A 14,983-nucleotide genomic window follows, 5' to 3' on the forward strand; every position below is an offset into this window, starting at 1 on the left:
AATGTAGAATTGTACTTTTGAGAATAATCCTATAAATAATTTCAATAGGGCTTATTCTCTCATGAACTCCAGTCGAGAAAGACCAGAAAATGCCACAGTATTTAATTTACATACCTCTTCCCTCTTCCTATAAGCTATGCAAAAACAATATAGGAACCTATCATAATAAGGAAATTTTAGCATCTATAAAATTCCTTTGAAAAGCCTCATGCACTGCAAATACCTATGTAAAATGTCATATTACTCAGATAGACCTCTTGGAAATGACTAGTGTAGCCCAGTGAGTCTGAAGGAAAATGTCTGGTAAATATATTGTTGAATACATTATTGAAAAGATGTGTAGACTGATGGGAATACTGATTTTCAAAATGTGTGACCATGCCTCTCTTCTCTAACCTGTTTCATGTCTATACAAAATCACTTATGGAATGTTAGCCTTGATAACTAAACCTGAAATGCCTTCAGCTTTGGGGCTCTTTACTTCTTAAGGCAGTAAAGATGGAACAGGGGCAGTGAGTGAGTGTAGTTTTGAAAGCAGCAAAATATTTCTCTATATGTGTTTAATAAAGAATGAGTACATCTCAAGTCTCTCCAACATCTTAAGATTTAAGAGATAGAACTTGCACACTGTATATTATTCTTTCTCTTTTTCTAGGGTCTCTTTTCCCTTGTTGTTTTAGTGTATTTTTGCTTACTTGAGAAAATTAAATATGAATATGGAATTTTTCTTCCTTCCATTTTTCTTTTTCCTTCTGATTAGCTTGATTATTTATTTTTTGCCTTTGTCAATTATTTTCATGACGGGTTACCTTTATTTATTTTAGATTTCCATTTCCTTCTTTGAGTTTACTTTTCTCTATTTCTGCCTTTATTTCATGTTCAGAACTCTTTGTCAGCTTTTTGGGTTTTTTTCTACCTTTTATTTTCCCTTTGCTGATTCTCTGGTGTTCTTATTTTGCTGCCAGAGTCAAAATGAATGTATAACCAGCATCTCATGTGAATTTACTCTGTTCTGCATGGCATTTTTCTTTTATGTTTTTGTTTGTTAAAAATTGTCACGGTTTATAAACGCTTCTAGGCTTTTCAAAAGGTTTTGTATTACTAAACGTGAAAAAAAGATCTAGCAGTTTCAAAGAGACAAATTCCCTTTTAGAAGTCACAGAGGATGCTAAAGTAAAGTAATAGAATGGCGATTGGACATAATTTCCAACATTATGAAGTAATACAGCAGCTCTTACAATGTCACAGAAGTTAATGAGGCAATTTCCTGTAGAGAGACAGGACAGCACAGAGCAAACCTCCTGGCACCTTCTACACAGAGAACAACAACTACTTTGCTCACTGGAGATTACAGTTTCAAAATAACTCAGAAAATAGTCTACTTGTGAAAAATGGAATTACTGACCTGCATTTATCTAGGGCCTCAGACACCTAGTAGTAAGATAGGCATATGTTTAGCTGGACATATTCTTTTCTAAGTCCCTTCTGGCCCCAGACTTGAAAGATCCCAAACAGTCATTGACTGTCTTAAGATCTTGTTAGCTTGTCTCCTAGTTTTCTTAGCAGCAAGCCCCAGAAATCACCACTAGTTCATTAACAAGAGTTTACTAAAAACTATAGTGGTTTATACAGGAAATTGGTGAACTAGGGTTAAAAAATAAAACAAAACGAACCAAAAAAAATTGTATCGAAATCCAAAGGAAGCTACTGCTAGAGTGATAGCCAAACCTTTACCAAAGGAAGGGACTGTTGTCACACAGAACAATGTGTTTTGCTGCAACACAAATTCTTCACTATCCTACTTGTACTTAAGATTGGAAGTTCCAGGCAGGATATGTTAATTGACAGAGCTTAGATTATATACTCATGACACTGATGTTAGAATGGTGGCGGAAGAATTCAGCTTCTCATCTGAGAGTTGTATATATCAGATTCTCATGGAGGAAAATTCTCAAAATAGAAGGAAACCAGGATTTCCTTCTAAATAGATGGAAACCAGGATTTCCTTCTAAATAGATGGAAACCAAGATTATGACAAATATCTCTTATATATGTGTTTTTGTATGCATTCCTGAACATTAAAGTATTATTTTATGTTTTCGAATATCATAGACTGGAAAAAAAGTGTGTTTTTTGGAAAATATTCTTCTTTTATTCAGCATTCTGTTTGTGAGACATATATTGGCATTTGTAGCCAAATACGTTTATTTCCAAAGTGATACTCTATTCCATTTTATTAAAATATTACTGTGTATACATACTTACTCCACTTTATGAATATATTACTATATATTTATTCTCTGTAGGATTTTTTCAGTTTTTATTATTACAGATCATTTTATGCATATTCTATTATATTCATCCTGATTTCTTCCAGGTTATTTACTTACTGGTGGAATTTATGGGTTGTAGAGAACTGTATAGATATTTATAAGTAAGGAACAACTATTTTTCAAAACGTTTGTACCAATTTTTACTTCCACCACCGGTGTGTAAGAATTCTCATTACACCTGGATTGGTAAATTATTATCATAATGTTGCTCAACAAACCATCCCAAACTCAGTGGATTAGCACAGCAGTTGTTTATTCCCATCAATCTGTGGATTGTCTCTGCTTCACACTGCAGGTATGTAGGTCTGAGTCTACTAGGTGTGTCCCTCATTCCACTTAGAAGAGGAGAGTAGCAGAGTGTTCTCATGCTGTTGTAAGGACATACCTAAGACTCGGTAATTTATAAAGATTTAATTGACTCACAGTTCTGCATTGCTGGGAAGGCCTCAGGGAACTTACAGTCATGGCGGAAAGGGAAGCAAACACGCCCTTCTTCACGTGGTGGCAGGAAAGAGATGAATTAGAACCAAGCAAAGAGAGAAGCCGCTTTTAAAAGCATCAGATCTCGTGAGAACTCACTCACTATCCTGAGAACAGCAGCATGGGGAGTAACCGCCCCATGATTCAATTACCTTCCACCAGGTCCCTCCCAGGACACATGGGGATTATGGGAATTCAAGATGACATTTGGCTGGGGACACAGCCAAACCATATCACAGAGGCACGTTCTTCCTATGGTAATGGTAGAGATAGCAGAGAGCAAGACAAATGGCACACATACTTTGGAAGCTTCTGCTAACATTGTATCTTCTAACATCCTACTGGCTAAGGCAAACCACATGGATAATCCGAAAGTCAGAAGTAAGCAAAGGTACTTTACTTTTAGTGGGAGATATTACCTGGCTATGTAACAAAAGATATGGAAATAGGGAAGGGCAAGTAATCAGGGCCAGTATTTTGTCATAGCTCTCTATTCTCATCAACATTTGCTGTTTTCACATTTCTTACATGATGTGTAATGGTGTTTTATTGTGCCTGCAATATGTACCATATTTACCTGATTGCCAATGAGGTTGGGCATATTTTTATGTCTTCATTCACCATTTGCACTTTCCCCTTTTGTGAAGTGCCCAGGTAAGTTTTCAGCCATTTTTTATTTCTAAAGGATTACTTGTCTATTTCTCTTGCTTGGAAGTCATTTTGTATATTTTGATGTGTCTTGTTTCCCATGTATATTTTTACCAAGTAGCATATCTTTTTATATTCTTTATAATACTTATTAAAGGAGTTCCAATCTTTAAAGTAATCTTTAAAGTAGCCATATATTTGTTAATATATGGCTAATAGTTTTTGGTCTTACTTAAGAAGCTCTTTTTCACAGTGAGGTTATGGGCTGGGCACGATGGTTTACACCTATAATCCCAACACTTCAGGAGGTCAAGGCAGGAGGATCACTTGAGCCCAAGAGTTTGAGACCAGCCTGTGCAACAGAGCAAGACCCTGTAGAGGGTCTTGTAGAGACAAAAAATTTAAAAAGCTAGCCAGGCGTGCTGGCACATGCCTATAGTCCCAGCTACTCAGGAGGTTGAAATGGGAGGATTGCTTGAGCCCAAGAGATCGAGACTATGGTGAGCCTTGATCATGCCACTGCACTCCAGCCTGGGCAACAGAGCCTCAAAAAAAATTATAAAAATAAAAAAAGAAAGAAAAGACAAAAAAAATTAGTCACAAGGTAAGGTTATGGAAATATTCTCCTATGAAATATTAACTTCTAAAAATGTTATAGCTCTGTCTCAGAAATTTCAGCACTCAGTGTATGAAGCATCTTGGTTCTGGAAGATCAATTCTTTCCACTTTATCTTTTTAAAGTGTGTTTTGGTTATTCTTGTCCCCTTGTACTCCAAATAAGCGTAAAATCAGCATACTAATTTTCATGAAATAATAGTTTAATTTTGTATTGCATTGAAATTACACATGCATTAGGACAGAATTTTTAGAATTTTTTCCAGTAATGAGTTTAACATTTCTTTAATTCATACAAAAATTATTTTGGTTTTTAATTTCTCTAAAATGTTTTAAAATTTTCTTAATAAAAGTCTTATATTTTTAGTATAAGCTTATTCATCACTACTTGACATTTTTGCAGTGTTTATAATAGCATCATCAAAATTTTATTTTCTAAACTTTTAATTGGTAGAAGGTAGTATTCATTGGTAAGTTTCTTTGTTTTTTTCAGCAATGTATTCAGGAATTTAATAAATTTATCTGTTAATTGCTTTGGAACTTCTATGTACAAAGCCATGTCATTGGTGAACATTGTTGTATTTCTTTTTTTTAATTTTATAACTTTTTTCTTAATTACTTGCCTTATCACATAGCCTAGGTTCTAAAGTAACATGTTGAAATGAAACGATAATAGCAGACATTTTGGTTTTAAATTGAATATAAAAGGGAAGCTTTCTTTGCATATTTTATAATTAAGCTATGTTTGCTATAAATTTTAAAGATATTTTCTATCATTTTGAAAGGTCACTCAGATTTCTGTCTTTTTAAAAAACATGAAAAGCTGTTTAATTTAATAAATTATTTTATTGCATTTATTCAAAGAACCCATTCTTTTTTTTATTCATTGGTGTTTCATGTGGTTAAACTTTCATTAATTTTGTAATGATTAACTTTGCATACCTCAGATAATATAAAGTTAATTATGACGTATTAACCTTATATACATTGCTGGATTTTGTTTATTAGTACACTATTTTGGCTTTTTTGCATCATTATTTATGATTAAAATAGGAATAAAATTTTTCTTTCTCAGTTGTCTTTTTCAAGTTTTGATATCAACTTATACTCTCTTAAAATGAGTTGAAAAATATCCCTTCAGATTTTCTTTTTAAAATTTTTTTCTTCAAAGTTTGGGTAAACTTGGTTGTGAAGATCTCTCAGCCAGATGTAATTTCAGGAAAAGATGTGTATGTTCTAATTTAATTTTGGATAAATGTATAAATTTTAGGTTTTCTGTTTATTGAGTCAGCTTTTGTAATTTGTGTATTTCATTTAAATATTCAAAGTTTTTATCTTTTTACAATTTTTTATTTTTTAAACACTTAATGTTTGAGATTTCTGAGTTTTTTTCTTTTTCATTTTTTTACTACATTCTGTGCATCTCTTTTTCTGTTGTTTGTGTTGCATTCTTTATTCTTTTTCTTCTGCTATCTTTTTGGTAATAGTCTTCTTCACCTTCTTGAATGAATGTTTAGTACATTGCTTTTATAGTTTTCTAATAAAAGCTTAAGGACTCTATTTTCCTTCACTTCTATCTTATTTCTAGTCCTTAACATTCAAATGTGTGCCAAATCAATTAATCTTCATGTATTATCATCATTTATTATCATTTGCTAAGTATTATTGTGATTTTTGTCCTCAAACTAATGTATTAGAAGTGTTAATATTCGTTTTCAGAAATGTAGATTTTCTCATTAGCTTTTTGTTATTGATTTCTGCTGTGCTATGGTTACAGAACATGCTCTGTCTTTGATTTTTTTTGAGACTTACTATACATTCCAGTATATGTAGGGTTACAGTATTATTTATTATTTTAAACTATCACACTTTTGAGTTTAAAAAAACACCTGCTCACCAGATGACTGCTAAGGACAATAGGCACAAACAAGGACTTTCCTGAGCAAACCATGCTGTATAGTTACCCAAACTATGTGATACATCTTTTTAACTTCCACAGGTACTTGAAAATTATGTCTATTCTATAGTTGTTGAGTAACGTGTTTTATATATGAAATATAAATTGTATAATAAAAGAGAGTAACTATGTAAAAAAATACACATCTATACCGTTTAGATTTTCCTATGTATAATTTGTCAATTATAGATAATAAAGTAATTTGAAGAAACAAAAAAGAAAATAGATCCACTATCATATATAAAATAACCCATAAACACATGTACTCACAAACACACCTTTCATCCTTAAATTTCATGGCTAGAATTTTCAGTAAAATTTTTAGAAAATAATTTTGTTTGCCTTCTGACTAAAGTTAATAACATTTTTTATTATAAGCATAACAAAACAACATCTCCTAAAACCATAAATTTAATGAGTAGATAGTTTCACTTTACCTCTCTAGCTAATAGAGATCATATTGCTAATTTATTTCAACGTTTTCCATCCTCCAATCCCCAGGAAGCTGAGCTCTGTGGACCAATTCAGTCAAACCCTTTTGTCCTCTGGCATTTGGTTGGCTTCAGCTAATAGGAGACAATTATGGGAGAGCATAGGTGGGAAGACAACAAGATTCGGCTATTTATTGTCCTAACTTGCTTTGCTGGACCTCAAAAAGTTACCTATTAACTCTCTTATACAGCTGTAAGTCTTTATCTATCTTCCCCTCAACTTTCCTTCATGCCTAGGAGTAGAAATGGCTTCCACTCTCACTGAGTCCTCAACGCGTTCTATTATCTTACCCACACTGACAACTACAGTATGTTGTTATAGTTTTTTTAAATGAAAGCTAAATCAATTAACAATTATTCATAAATACTTATTTATGTAACACTTAATACAGAGTGAGATCCAATGTACAGTGAAGCCAGATGGGTACCAACTAATTACATGCCTAGTCAGACTTTAGTGAACATTGTCCTCTACACTATTTAAACTAATGCAGCCTTTATAATTAGATCTACAATTTGGTTTCTAAAGAAGACACAGAGGGGAACTTTCCAACATTTGTATTTATTCCATGTAAATAACTTGTATATAGGTCAGAGAACATATAAAATCTAGTAAAAGCTATTATTAGGAGCAATAATATATTATTTCAATGTAATAATGTCCAATATTTATGAGTTAGAGTAACAGACTTCAATAGACTCTTTTAAGACTAGTCATCAAATTTTACCTGCAAAGAATATTTAAAGTGTTAAATTCCCAATAAGGCCTGGTGTGGTGGCTCACACCTGTAATCCTAGCAGATTGGGAGGCCGAGAAGGGCAGATGGCTTGAGTCCAGAAGTTCAAGACCAGCTCGGGCAATGTGGCAAAACCCTGTCTCTACCAAAAAAAATACAAAAATTAACTGGGCATGGTGGCATGCCTGTGATCCCAGCTATTCAGGAGGCGGAGGAGGAAGGACTGCTTGTGCCTTGGAGTTGGAGACTGCAGTGAGCTGAGATTGCACCACTGCACTCCCGCCTGGGCGAGAGAGTGAGACCCTGTCTCAAATAAAATAAAATAAAATAAAAATCCCAATAAATACCGTCAATTGCTTTCAATGTATCATTTTATCATGTTTGTTTTTCTGTTTGCTTCAAAAAAATAGTATTTGCCATGACTTTTAAATAATAATACTAATGCCTTAAAATAAAATTATTGTAGAAATTTCATATTATTTTCCTATATACTGTAAATCCTTAATACTATAAATACTATGAATACTCCAGTACGGCTTGTCATAGATAAACAACATTATTAGAAAAATTGTGAGTTACAGACCAAGTTTCTTTCTTACTCAAAGGGAATGCTATAGTCATTCCAAGTGAGAATGAGTTAACTACAGAAAAATGAGAAAAAAAAAGGAAAGCAAAAAAATGAACCCACATTCTGGAGCTGTCACCCTTAGCATCCTTGACTGAAATAAAGTTACATTTAGAGAACCTTGGAATTTGAGCATTTGAGTCTTTACGTAGAGGATTTCAAGTGTGTTATCACCTTTGTTTGTACCAGGAACCATGAGTTTGGAGTAATTCTGAAATTATGAAGGAAACAATTTGGTACTAGTTATAGAGTGGACAGTTCAACTTTTTTCACAATGTCACTTTTATAAACACTCATTTTTCTCTTGTGGTAGAGACTCTTTTGGAAATCTTACTAAAAGAATTGACTGCTTATATCTTGGCAAGTAGAAATACTAGGAATACAATCATTAATAAGTCACTTCTTACTGAGAAGGCAATTTAAAACAGAAATGTACAGGCAAGCTGCTATCAGTAGGGCAGAGGTTTCCAAGGTACATAAGGATAGAAGAAGAGAAGAACAGTAGGTTTTTCACGCTAATTTGATCCATAACCTTGGCACAAAAGTGATGATCGAAATATCATAAGGAGTGAATGAAAGTCTCCAACCAAGCTAGTGAAAATGCTTCATAATACATCAGTTATAAAACCTCCTTTCACTATGTATATACTGAGTGTCTCGTACCTAATAACACTTAACCTACTGGTATTGTAGAGTAGTAGAAAAAGCAAGGATTTTGAAGTTAGATGAGTTGAAGTTAGCTGAATACATTGGGTGAACCATTTAACCTTTCTTGCCTATGGTGTTTTCATCTGTAAAATAAAAATATTGGATGAGATTATCTAAAAAGTCTCATTGAGCTTCATAAAATCTATGGTGCTACATACGTTTAATAACCAAACTCCAGGTAGGGTAGATATGATATAATGAAGGAAAGAATTGGATTTATTTAAAGTAAAAAGACCTGATTTGGAGTTTTAAGCCTACTTAGATGTCTTCCCTACTGGCTTTGTGATCTTGGATTTGTAACTTAAGTGTCATGATAGTGCAATTTCTCTTCTCAAAATAAGCATAATAATTATTTGGTGATAGTGTTTAGTAAAGAAAAAGTATAATAAAATGTAGAAATACGCTTTCTAAACACTACACAAATATAACAAGTTGACAATTATGTATTAGTCATGGATGCTGAGTCTCAAATAAAACTGTAGGTGCCTGAATTTAGACCTTTTTTGAAGATACATATTTCTGGCTGTTAAGAGCAGGCATATCATTTCATTCTCTTTCCCTGCTGAAGATGTTTTCTTGTGTTAAGATGGTGGTGTAACAAGATGGCAAAGCCTCTGTTATCCTGAATCCCTGATTCAATAGTGAAGAAAAGTCCTCACTAACCAGAATTTGACAGGTAGATTTAGTGAAGAATAAATTCTGATAATTATGCCATGGAGATTAAGGAGTTAGCTTTGTAACATAACTAATTTTGCCTGAGTAACAGAAGCATTATTCCTGGAAAAAAAAATCTTTATTGAGTATTACAGAGAGAAATTATTATTCTAAATGAACCTGACCATATATGGATATTAAGCATGCTTGGACTTCGAGGAACACAAAGACTGAGTAGTTACAATAACATGAAATTGTGATGGAGGTGGTTATAATGATACATTTTAAGGTAGAGGGGCATATTTAGCATTGATGATCATCATAAACTTAGCCAGGCCCATGTCAATAACCAAGGAAGTTCAACCTAGGAAAACCATCTATTCAATGCCAGTTATGGTTTCAAGGTGTCCCTTCATTTCAAGAAGCTGATTATTCCAGAAAAATATAGTCTATCCTCTTAGGAAAATAAAATGGCAAGAGCAGAGAAAGTATTATGGGTCTACTCATATTGACAGAGATTTAAGGCAGTTCTCTACATGAAGTGGAAGACCAGAATAATATATGAGTACATTTATATATTTATACACATTTATAAAGGAATCATATAATCACATGTGCATATGTTATGTGTACATGCTTACGTTAGTCTCTGTAACTAGAATATTCCATGAAGGCAGAAATTTTCTCTGTTTTGCCTGGCCCAAAGTAGAAACTCAATAAATATTTGCTGTATTTACTCATAAGGTGAGTGAATGGTTAAATAAAAGCAGCAGACATGTGAATGACTGAGTGACAAATATAAACGTTGGACACAGTGTCTTTGGGGAAGAAAGTGCAGCTTGGTGGCATGTGGATACTAAATACTCATGTTAGACACATTGAAAACTAGGGTTAGGGCAGCAAAACATAGGCGCTGGCCTTTTAATATCTCTTCCACTTTTGTCAGAATTGTCTCAGGAACCAGTAGGGTGAGTGAATTTTCTCCACACTCTCGAATTTCATAAACTTCTAATCCTTGACTGTGATATTCTCTTTCTCAGCTGTCTGCATTTGTTCTCTCTCCTAAACAGATGCTTCCATGCCCCACTCAGTTTTAATTTCTTCCTCCACATTTCCATATACATTTGTCTGGCTCATTTCTATTTAACTTTTAGCCCTCGGAAAATTTTACTTTCTCCCAAAACTGAGCAATTGAGTGTGTGTGTGTGTGTGTTTGTGTGTGTATTTCATAGCAATCTTATTTCCTATTACAGTAGTTCCCCCTTATATGTGGGGGAACAGTTCAAGACTCTCAGTGGATGCCTGAAACCATGGATAGTACCAAACCCTATATATACTGTGCTTTTTGTGTACATTTATGCCTATGATATAGTTTAATTTATAAATTAGGCACAATAAGAGATTAATAGCAGTAACTAATAACAAGTCATAACAATTATAATAATAAACTATAACAAAAATTATTGAATATAATCTCTCTCTTTCTCTCTGTCAAAATATTTTATTGTACTGTATTCACTTGTAATCAGACCCTGACTGACCACGGGTAACTGAAACTGCAGAAGGCAAAACCATAGACAAGTGGTGGCTGCTGTATTTAAAAGCAGCTTTTCTTTAACCTTGACTAATCTGGAAGCTCCATGAAACCAGTAATCACGATGAGCTTTCCGGGAACGCAATAATCATTCAATAATGATATAAAGAGTACGTAAGTTAGTCAATACAACTAAAATTCGCTAATACTTGAAACTAAAAAATTCAGGTACTGATAACTTTATTTTATTTAATAGAGTTATTTTATATACATTGCCTAAGAGTGTTTATGGTATAGAACATAGGGGTTCTGTAATACCACAGAAGTGAGAAAACATGCCTCTACTTTTGCCATACAAATAAATATATACAGAAAAGACTAATGTGTATTAAATAGTTTCTTTAGAACTTAGATAAAGTCTGAGATTTTTAGAATCACACACATAGCCTTGGTGAAATTATGTAGATTAAAATGTTTTTCAATTATTCATACAACTCTGTAGTTTGTGAGCCTAAGCAGCAGGAAGCAAAGAGAAACAGTGAGGTGAGGAGATGAAAAAGAGTATCAAATCAACCCGATCTTGTAAGAATAATGGTAGCCTATCTTGTGAAGGCTGCATGCATAGGTTAAACATTCCCAGACTATGAAATAAAAGATGACAGAATTGCATCCTAACTTTAGGCAACAATTGTGCAACAATTCTTAGTAAATATGCATATGTTTATAATATAAGGTAGTTACTAGAGGGTCTAATGAGTCATCATCGATCTGATTAATATGAACAACTACACGAGGGAGAAAGTAAAATCTGAAGTGGAAATTATCCAAATGCAATTTTGCAATGGACTTGTACTTCTATCTTTCTGCAGAATTCAGATAACAATGACTTTTAAAAATTCTGCTAACGAAATATTGTAGACAACAGAAAAGGGCAGACTAGATGAATATACTATATCTGTGTCAGAGTAGGCGTATTACACATGGACAGACACAATCCATCTTAAATCATTGTCTGTAAGACAATCTACTGTTTTTATCTATCCAGTCCCAGCCAAATAATCTTAAATGTCATTAAGGAGTTAGTAGACATATGATACTACTGCACTACTTGGGTTTGAATCCTGACTTAGACAAGTTAAATAGTTGATGGCTCAATTTTGTCATTGGTAAAGCTGGGGAAAACACTAGTAATTATTTCCCAAATTTCTTATAAAGGTTAAATAAGGTAGTATGTGTACATATTAGATAACTCTGTATATGTGTGTGTGTGTGTGTGTGTACAAATTATCAGGTATTACTATAATTGTTAACACAGCTCTATCATGGAAATCCATAAGAGTTATTGAAGGAGGTGTTTTTGATCCATTGCTATTGAACAAGCTTAGTTGAACTGACTTTTAGGAGCTTGGCTCCCTTCTTTATTATGCTCTGTAAACTGTTATCCTGAAGATAATAATAGCTAACTCTCATTGTGTAATCACCATATGTCAGAAACATTGTGTATTAAACCTTTTAATTATGATAAATGAATGAATATATACATAATACATGCAACAGTTACTCACACTATACCCATTTTTATTTTATGGGAACTGAAGCATAGAAAGCTCAATGATTTACTATAATCAAATATAAGATCAGAGGAAGATTTGAAGTTGTACATTCACAAGTCCATGTCCAAGCCTGCCTCTCACATCTCTTTTCCTGCCTCTTAGTGATGGAGATGTTCCTTTTTCTCCCTTAATCTTTCCCTCTCATTGTCCTCCTCCTCCCCCCCTCCTCCCCCTCCTCCTCCTCCTCCCCCTCCTCCTCCTCCCCCTCCTCCTCCTCCCCCTCCCCCTTCCCCTCCCCGTCCTCCTTCTCCTCCTCCTCCTCATTCTCCTCTTCCTCCTCCTCCTTTTCCCTGTTCTCCTAGTTAGCCTTTGCATGATTACTAATGGAAGAGTAACAGAATGTGATTCAGTTTGTACTGAATCCTCCTCCTCCTCCTCCTCTTCTTCCTCCTCCTTCCCCTCCTCCTCTTTCTCCTCCTCCTCCTCCCCTCCTCCTCTTTCTCCTCCTCCTCCCCCTCCTCCTCCTCCTTTTCCCTGTTCTCCTAGTTAGTCTTTGCATGATTACTAATGGAAGAGTAACAGAATGTGATTCAGTTTGTACCTCCATCGTTTCTGCCTGCTGGGTGAAGAGACTGCAAAGGGTCCAGGGAGGAAGGAGGAGTGCTAGTGGATGAAAATCCTGGAAAGACATAATGGTTCCTTAGATTGGGGTGTTCATGATCAATGTATTGAGAAATTAGACTCTGGGTATATATCTAAGGTGAGGTCGAAGCAGCTTATTTTGACATTAACAGGTACCCCCAATGATAATAGCAGCAGCAGTTGTGCAGATTAACTATGTGGGCACAACAGCCAGGTAACTGAGTACATATCATAGGGTTAGCAGTTTCTCAGTAATAGCTAAATTTGAACATGCATTTGAATAGATGTATATCTATGACTATCAATGAACTAGTCTTTTCCTTGTGCAGACATCATTTTTGAGGATGATATTTGACTGTTACAAAGGTAGCATTTTAAAAAATGGGACAAGGGCAGGATCATAGATTGGGAATGAGCGTGAGTACTATGTGGCTGTAAGTGGAAATAAAGGAAAAGATGAAGGTCTACAGACTTGGAACCTAAAAATATTTAGAGCACCAAAATATTCACAGGAGTTCTAGAGTTAGCAGTGGCAAAAGATCCAAATGGGCAGATTAGTGGTAGAACAGATAAACGCATTGATAATGGGTCATTCTTTACAAACCAGATAAGATCAAGGTTTTGTAGACCAGAGGCTCATACAGTTCTGTCTATCTTCCTTGAGAAAATAAATAAAAAACAATAAATATAAAGTGTGGGTTATTTTCTTGCAAGAGACCAATGTAAAGTAGTGGCCCAGAAGTTTAAGCTTGGTTAGCTCCACGGTAAATCTACTACCAATTACAGAATATATATGTGAAATATATATTTTTAATTCACTCTTAATGTCTTACAAAAACATCACCTATAAAAATAATGAAAATTGAAATTCTTAAAATTAGAAAAAATTGTACATTGTAAAGTATATATCTCAAATTGTTTCCAAGATCCCTCCTTATGCCTTTTGTGATCCAAATACTTTAAAAAATTATTTTCTGAAAAAACTGTTATGCAGTTTGAGTTACTTATGATTGCTATTATTTTTTATGTGAATTTTTTTACAGATCATACAAATGCTTATTAAAACAGAGGACATGTTCTGCTCTGGACATCTGTTTAGAAAATGAAATACGGATCTGAAATGTTCAAAAATTGAAAAGGAAGTTAACAGTTTAGTCCTTTAAGAAATGATGAGGAGACCAACATCATCTGATAAAGGAGATTGCGACAGACTACAAATGGGCTGTTTGTACTTGGCTATCCCCAAATTGCTGTCTTTTATCTTGTCTATGTGAAATCCTGAGATGAGGAAAGCAGTATTTATTTTCAATTAGAACCCCATTTTTTTTTTCTGTAAACTCTTACTGCAACCAGTGTCTGATCTGTACATTTTGTGGCCAAATTGAGGGAACTGAAAATAAATCTTTTTCAAAATCAATTTTTATTTTTCCCCAAGGATTCCACTTTTCACTGTTTATAGCCCCATTATTTCTCTAAATTCATGTTTTTCATACATCCAAGTCCTTTTCCCTTCTTTTGGACTTTAGCAAGGAATTTATTGAAAGTTTTGATAATTATCAGGGAACAGGTTTAGCATTTCTTTAGTTAAGAACCTGTTCTAAATTATCCTTGAGGGAAGAATAAAGGGAAACTGAAACTCTTCCTTGGCCCCTTTACCCCACCCTCCAAGGACAGTATGTCTACGCATTGGAGTAGGCTTCTTTGTTGGAATGCCACCCAAATCCCTTGAGATTCTTTGTATTGGTTTGATGAGACTTCTGCCCCTTAAGTTCTTAAGTACTTTTACTCTGCATTAGACTGAAGAAAAGTAAACAGAATAGATGAAATGTCCTAAATTAGTTTTGAACCATTTGGATTGGATAAATCCAATTCTTTACCTTGGGTAAAGAACTATCACAGTCAACAGAAATCTCTGGGCCTTCCAGTGATCCCTGGGGCTAAATTCCTAGATAGTAATTATGTGTTCCTTTGGCAGAAACTGACTTGTGAAAATGTGAAAAGGGCCA

This window comes from Pan troglodytes, chromosome 3 (genome assembly GCF_028858775.2).
Source record: "Pan troglodytes isolate AG18354 chromosome 3, NHGRI_mPanTro3-v2.0_pri, whole genome shotgun sequence".
NCBI classification, from domain to species: Eukaryota; Metazoa; Chordata; class Mammalia; order Primates; family Hominidae; genus Pan; species Pan troglodytes.